The sequence below is a fragment of the Mustela nivalis genome (genome assembly GCF_964662115.1).
Source record: "Mustela nivalis genome assembly, chromosome: 9".
NCBI lineage: Eukaryota > Metazoa > Chordata > Mammalia > Carnivora > Mustelidae > Mustela > Mustela nivalis.
In genome coordinates, this window is record NC_139028.1 from 28,303,458 (window position 1) to 28,311,029 (window position 7,572).

Here is a 7,572-nt window from a genome sequence, read left to right on the forward strand (position 1 = left end):
GCTGCTCTGTGTTCCTCATTTGCGCCGTCATTCTTTCCTTTGTAATGGAGGTCAAATGGGGAGCAGGTCAAGGAGCCTGAGCGGTTGGGGGGCAAAGTGGGGGATGGAAGGAACAAGGCTCCATCCACTGTGCTCACGAGAGCATCTGAATTTTCTCTCGGGCACACCAGATTGCCTGACAGATTGCAAGGTTACATTTTTTACCAGTTGTTTGGGGTCAAGGAGCGGTAGAATGCGGGCAGAAATTACGTACAGTATTTCAAGTTCTGGCCCTAAAAGCCTCCGTGTGGTTCTCCATGCTACTTCCCCTTCTGTAGAGAGCTTGGACACTAGGTTAAAGATGGCAGCAGGAAAAGCTGAAAGGAATCGGAATCTCTAAATAATCCCCATTATCTGCATGGACGGTGAAGTGGGTTAGCAATCATTTTTTTTTTTTTTTTATTGTTTTAAGACACCAACATTTCAGAGATTTGGGTTAACACTTCCAATACATACATCACTTTCGGCCTACTCTTTCCCTACGCTTTTCAGCTTCCGAGGGCTCTCCTTCTTCCTTCAGCCAGCTTCCTCCAGATCACCCCGAATCATAGACCCCATAGTCTCCTACAGACCCTGCTTTTAAAAATGAAAATAAGCATGATTTGTGACTCGGGCCTGGCGAGGAAGAAGGCACACTTGCCCCTGCCCATGCCCACCCCTCTTTACACCAACTGGATTTTGAAGACTCTCCTGGGAGCCTCTCACAATGAGGGAAAGAAAAGGGTGACTGGGCCTGGCACAGAGCTAGTTTATGACTTCCCCCTATGGACAGCCCGTGGTGATTGCACAGCAGTTGCGAGGAACGTGAGAGTTGCAAAGTGTGTTGATTCCGCTTCTTCGGGTCAGGGCAGGGCGGTCTCCAGCTTTAGAACTTGTTGCAGAAAGATGAGTCACTGCAACATTTCTCCTCCAAAGCAACATCCTTATTAAACATGGTCATAGAGTAGCACACACTGCTGCAGCCTTGGTACCCATACGAAACGATGTCATCTACAGAGAGGCAGAGAATAGGCCGAATGAGACCCCAGAGTCTGGGTTGCAGACTCACGGCTGTGGGGTTCAGCGCATCCTGGCATGCAGTGCTGTCAACATTGCAGAACGGACCCATGGATCACTGCATCCACAAATTAATCAAGGAACCAGGAGAAAATGGCACTTTCCATCCAGGACTCCTGCTCCCTGCTAGGGAAGAGGATCTGCTTCCCAGGATTGAGAGATTTGATCGAGCGGCCTCTAGTGGTCGCTTGCAGAATAGGTCTGGGGGCTCTCTGTCCTGGAATTCAGTCCCTCCCCACCCAGGAGAGGGCAGGAAGGGGTGAATGGAAATTGCCCTAATCACCCTCCCCACTGCTCTCCCCCTACCTCTACCCCCAGTTTCCCAAAACTCTATCACACTCAAGTCCCACTCAGTGGGATGTTAGCACCCTTCCTGTCAGCGCAGGAGCTAACAGAAGATCCCGTCTTCCTCTCTTACAGGTACGGGCCCAATCAGGCGCCCCTGGCAGCAAGTATCTGAAGCAGGTGACATAAATGCACAAATTTAGTTGAAAAAAGGAAATGAACCCCTGCCTATATTGGCGCTACTCCCGGGCTCCTAAGGTCCCACTTCCCTGGGTCCTAGAGTCACCTTGCCTTGTCCTGGGACCCAGCTCCATGGGGTCCCATACGGGGTCCCACTCCCAATCCTGAACACCCACTCCCAGCACCCAATGGCACACAAAGGTTGCGCAGGGGACTGCTGAGACCCACCTACCTTTGTAGACCTTCCTCAGAAAGCACTGCTGGTAGCCTTCAGCCTGGCAGACGCTCTCCCCGGTCTGGCAAACCCCACTGGCGTTGACTCGTTGACACTGGAAACACTGAAGAGCTGGAAAGTGAAAACAGGCATCATGAGGCTCTTCTGGCTCTGTCTTCCCCCAGGTCAGGAGGGCGCACACGCTTTGGGCCACGGACAGCCCAGACAGCGACCGGATCTCAAGCCCGGTGAGGTGGCTGAAAATGGGGAATTCTGGGTGCTTCCTCATAGCTGGGAGGACTCTCGACTTCTAGGGATGGAGGACGGTAGGAGGAGATCAGAGAGAGGGAAGGAGGCCAGCCAGGGAGGACTGAGGGAAGGAGAAGAAGGCAGGAGGGGGTCGTAGCTGCCGGTGTCCCTGCAAAAGTCTGGTCTGGAGCCACAGTTCCTCCCTCTTCTCCAGCCTTAGGACAGCAGCAGCTGGCCCCTGCCTTCACTCCACAAATACTGAGCACCTGCTGTGCGCAAGGCACTCTGCCAGGTGGTGGGGACAGAGAGACAGGAGGGAGGAATGAAACATGCGTGTCACTTATTTCCTTAGGGCGACGAATTCATCGGGGCAGAGGCTGGCACTGGACATGCAAGGAAGAGAATCTGATCCTGGGACAGAGAAGAGCGGGGTCTGACCACGGGGACCTTAGGGTGGGAGCCTGTGGGCTGTTCTCCAACCCAGGGTGTCAGAGAAGCACTCTCAGGGTCGCATAAGCTCCCACAAGAGCAAATTAAAGGAAGAAGAAAAGGTGACTCTTTAAACACCCGTGAGGACGTGGGAGGACTGGTTCCAGGAAGACACAGGGGCAAGTGCAGAGATTCTGAGAGAAGACCCGTGTGACCAGTTCCAGGAAGGAAAAGGCCAGCAGAGGCCGAGGAGGGGGAGGCCGGCAGAACTAGGAGGTGAGCTGCAACAGGCTCCGGGGGCCGGACCCCAGGGGCCGGACCCCAGGGTTCTTCCTCAGGCTGTAGCAGGTCCTCAGGACGCAAACGCATGGGCCCCAGGACTTTGGTCAGCTGTCAAAGGACTCTTCCTTGGGGGTCTTTTTCTTCATGCTCTTTTCATCCTGTTTTGCTGGTTATTTTCAAGAGTGTCTGCGCCTGGGGCCAAAACTCCTTCATGGCCACCAGATCAGGCCCATAAGTGACATGTTCACCCAAGGGCACTCCTGTCCACCAGCACCTGCAGATACAGTGGCTCGGCCTGGCGGGACTCCCAGTAAATCCTCAACAGACCATTGGGGACCTGGGGTAGGACATCTTGGTGTCCTACTTCAGCGGGAGGAAGTTACAGAACATGAGCTCTTCTGCCCACAGCAGCCTGAAAGCCTAAGGGTCCTGCTTAGGGGGGAGGGAAGGGGAGAACAGAGCAAGCAGCAGACAGGGCTGTGGCTCCTGCCCCAGGCTCACAGAGAGTAACACCTCTGGGGCTCCCTCAGGGACATCCTTCACTCTGTCCCCACCCTGGCTTTGCTCTCCTCAGCGTGCTTCCCTCAGCTCAGCGTTAATACCCCCTTCCAAAGGGAGGCCCTGAAGAGTGTTTAAGTCAAAGAAGTTATGAAAAACCAAGTTAGAAGCAGAAAGGCATTGAAGTGTCCCTACAGAAATAAGACGTCCCTGGTTAAGTCCTAACTCCCATGGGAACCTTCAGCTTTGGGTAGAAGTCAGGACAAAGCAGGCAGATACAGAGTCAGAGGGAGAAGTCACACCTAGAGCTGGAATCCCCACTCGCCTAGATCCTCCTCCGTCCCTGCCGCCCCCCACCTTGCCCCCCCCCCCCCCGGTGCTCACCCTGTAGGAAGTCCACCTGCGAGGACAGGACCAGGAGCAGCAGCAGGAGGCACCGACCCATTTCTGCGTTTGGTCTCAGCCACAGGGACTGGTAAAAGCTGGGCCAAGCTGCAGGCACCCAGAGCCTCTGCGAGTCCCAGCTTTATATGCACAGGCTGGACGAGCAGCCGGTGGCAGCCCAGCCGAGGCTCGCTTCCCCAGGATACGGCGGGGACAAAGTGCCTGAGGACCTAGGGCGCTGCATTCCCCCCAGCAATACCAGCCCAGCTCACTGCACAGGCTTGACCTGAGGGAGCCAAGGTGGATAAGAAGACATCGCTGTTTGCATCCCACTTTCCCAATCGTAAACACAATAATAAAGCTGACATACGCAGCCTAAGCATTCGAGTTTCAAGTGAATTAGGGAATCTAGCCCTATCCAAAGAAGGATGCCATATTTAGGGGAAATACTGCAGAACAGTGCTAAGAAACACACCTACCCTATTCAAGATTCTCACCTCGTCTGCAAACACAGAGAAATAAACCCATGCTTGGACTTTGGGGAAGTGCAGGCCAGAACACTTTACAGAACACAATAGATTTTGGTGTGGTGTCGTCTCATTTATTAGAAATAAAACACATCTGCATTGTTTTGTCTTGCTTGGGCCAACAGGAGGAGAGAACAGTATTTCCCCTCCCTTCTTTAAGGGCTATGTTGCAAGTAGCCCATACTTGGTTTTCCTTTTCAGCTTTTTTTTTTTTTTTTTTCTAACTCACCATTTGTTCAGGATGCTAAATGAGAGCAGGTGGAGGGATTCCTTTCCACCCCACCCTGCCCAGCGAAACACTCCTAACAGGGGAAAAGTAGTTTTTAGACCATGGTTTCAAAACTTTGGGAATAGCCCTAAAGATATCAGCAAGTTCAAACAGGGGAGCTCTTTCTGCCCCAGGGCCTTGTTGACATCCTGGAGCCATTCGCCAGGAATCAGTGCAGCCTTCTAGTTTGCTTGAAGCCACAGAGTCGGAGAGCTTAACAGAGGGAAGAGGGAAAGAGACAGTCCAAAAGGGTCCCGCTAGACCACCCTCTCCGGGTCACAGGGACCATTTTCTCTGCGGGCAAGTCAACTTCACTGCCCACGTCTGGGCCAGTAAGGAAACAGAGTCAAGAAAACTACAGCTCAAAGCCCTGGGAAGTGGGACAAAAGAGCGGGATTGCTACCCAGAATTGCTACAAGGCTTTAAACCTCAAATGTCCAGTTGCCTGCAAAAGAGGTGAGGCATTGAAAGCCCCAGACACCCGGGTCCCGCCCACACTCAGGAGAGAAGCGGTGCTGGAACCTGTCTTTAATGGGGGGTTGGGTGGATTCAGGTAAAGGGTTCAGAGGCTCAGTGACCAGCACACTAAGTTCTGAGGAACAAGTGTAAGCCTGGGACTCCAGATAACCTGCTCTGTGTCCTTGACATTGGCCTCAGGGCCTCTGACCCTGCTCTCACTGCAGCAGGAGAGCGAGGTTCTAGTCTCAGGGAGTCTAGGAGTGAGTGTCTCGGACAGGGGAGCCTGAGGAAAGCCATGGAGTTTTATGAAGCAAGGATACAGAAAGATCTCTCCGGGGTGAAGGGGTCCTGACAGGGTTGCCAATGAGGAATTTAGAGAGAGAGCAAGAGAGAGCACAAGTAAGGGGAGGGGCCGAGGGAGAAGGAGAAACAGACTCCCCGCTGAGCAGGGACCACCCCCATGTGGGACTGGATCCCAGGTCCCCAAGACCATGACCTGAGCCAAAAGCAGACACTTCACCAACTGAGCCACCCAGGCCCCCCCCACTTAAATCTTTTAACTTCTCTACTGGCAGCGGCATTGATGAGGGAAGAGCGATAACATCTTTAATGGCTTACTTCTTCTTAGGGTCTTGTTATTTTTTCCTGACCACAGGAAACTGTTGTAAATAAGGCTCCCCCCACTCCGAAACTTAGGGAGGGTGGTCTGATGTGTTCCCTTATCTCTGATTTCCTTACACCTCTGCATTTTGGGACTTTCTGTGAGCCTGATCACGTAGCCCCCTATCAATGTCTCCCTCTCCGGCCCTGCCTGTCCCTTACTCATCGCCACACACACAAGAAATGTAACTGTGCCAAGTGATTACTTAGCTTGAAGTGATCATTTCACAAAATATGGGTGTATGAAATCATTTCATGGTACCCCCTTCAATATAAAACATTTTCTTTTCCCTTATCCCTCAGTAAAGCTGGGGAAAGACCCTTACGGTGAGACAGGCTGATGTCTGGTTTAGCCAAGGTGGCCAAGCAGCCCTGAGCGGTGTGTTTAAGAACTAAGGGAAGCTGGCAGCTTCCCGATAGCACACCAGCGAGGAGACAGACATTGTAAAAAAAGAACCGAATGGAAATTCTGGTGTTGATAAGGGGTCAGCTGACATGAAGAAGTCACGAGAGGGCTCCGGGGAACGTCTGACCGGCTCAAGAACCAGAGATGTCTAACAGGTTGACAGAGAGGCTGGGATCCGAGGATAGGAAGGAAAGCAGCAGAACGAAGAGCAGCTCCGAGGGGGCAGGACGCCGTCAGGCCCCCACCCAGATGCCTGTGGAAGAATCAGGAGGGGACCGAGAGAAAGGAGGGGACGACGTGGCCACAGACACAATGGCTGAAGACGCCCCAGACAGAGTGGAGAGCATAAGCGTCCATGTCAGGGATGGCCAGCTTTACGCGTCCATTTGGGAGCCTCTGTCCTCAGCAACAAGAGTCAAACGTTTGACCCGGTGTCGCTGTGAAGATATTTTGTAGATGTGGACAATGAGTTGACTGTGAGGGAGAGACACTCCCATCACTAACACGGGGGCAGCCCATCCAATTGGCCGTCAGCCTGAAGAGCAAAACCAGTGTCCCAGGGAAGAAGGAACTCTGCCCTCAGACGGCTGATGTCCAGGCTGCAGGTGGCCTGTCTAACATGTGACCGGCCGGTCAACCCCGTGATCACGGGAGTCCGTGTCTGAAAAGAAATCTATGAATCCTCGTGCACACAGACCTATGTGTCTATGTGTCTGTGTGTCTGTGGTGTGTGTTGTGTGCACAGCCTCATACAGGACAGCATACAGTTCCCACACGGTGACGCACACAGGTGCTCGGGTCCCAATCCCTGGAACCTGCAAATATGGTCCTGCAGAGAGAGGGACTTCACAGACGTCATTAAGGACCTGGAGATGCCGACAGGAGAGTGGATTCTCTGTGTGGGACTCGAGTGAGCACAGGGGTCCTTATGAGAGGAAGGGGCCTCGGTTCGTCAGTCGTGGGGGGATGTGGTGACGGAAGCAGACGTTGGGGCCACGTCAGTCAGGGGGCCATTCGCCAAGGAGCGCCAGCAGCCTTCAGAAGCTGGAAGAAGCCAGGGAAGGATTTTCCTTCAGAATCTCTAGAAGGATCTGGGCTTGCCCACATATGGATTTTAGCCCCGTGAGACTCATTTCAGATTTCCAAATCCAGAAGGCTGAGAATTAATACGTGTTGCTTTAAACCATTAGGTCGCGGTGCTGTTTTTCAGCGGCAACAGGAACGAACACCGATCCTCCCTGACTTCTGAGGAAGCGATGAAATCCTGACCCATAGAGCATTAAACACACAGCTCAGCTACTGCCTCTCGTCGCTTGGCCTGGCCCACCTGCGTGCTCGGAACACGCCCAGCAGCCCAGAGGAGGGGAAATCACCGACAAGAGTCCACCAGATACCAGAGGCGAGTCTGTCCTGTGGTTTACTGAGGACAGTCATCAAGGTGTAACAGCATGATGCAAGAAACATAGTGGCTGTCAGTCTCTGCTGTCTGCCCTCCTGTGAGCGGGATAGTCAGGGAGCGTGACCTGCCACCTCCACCCCTACAGAGAGGATGTCCCAATGTCTCTCCCCATCCAGGGAAAGATCCAAATTTTAAAATTGAAGGACAGGGGCATCTGGGTGGCTCAGGTGGTTAAGT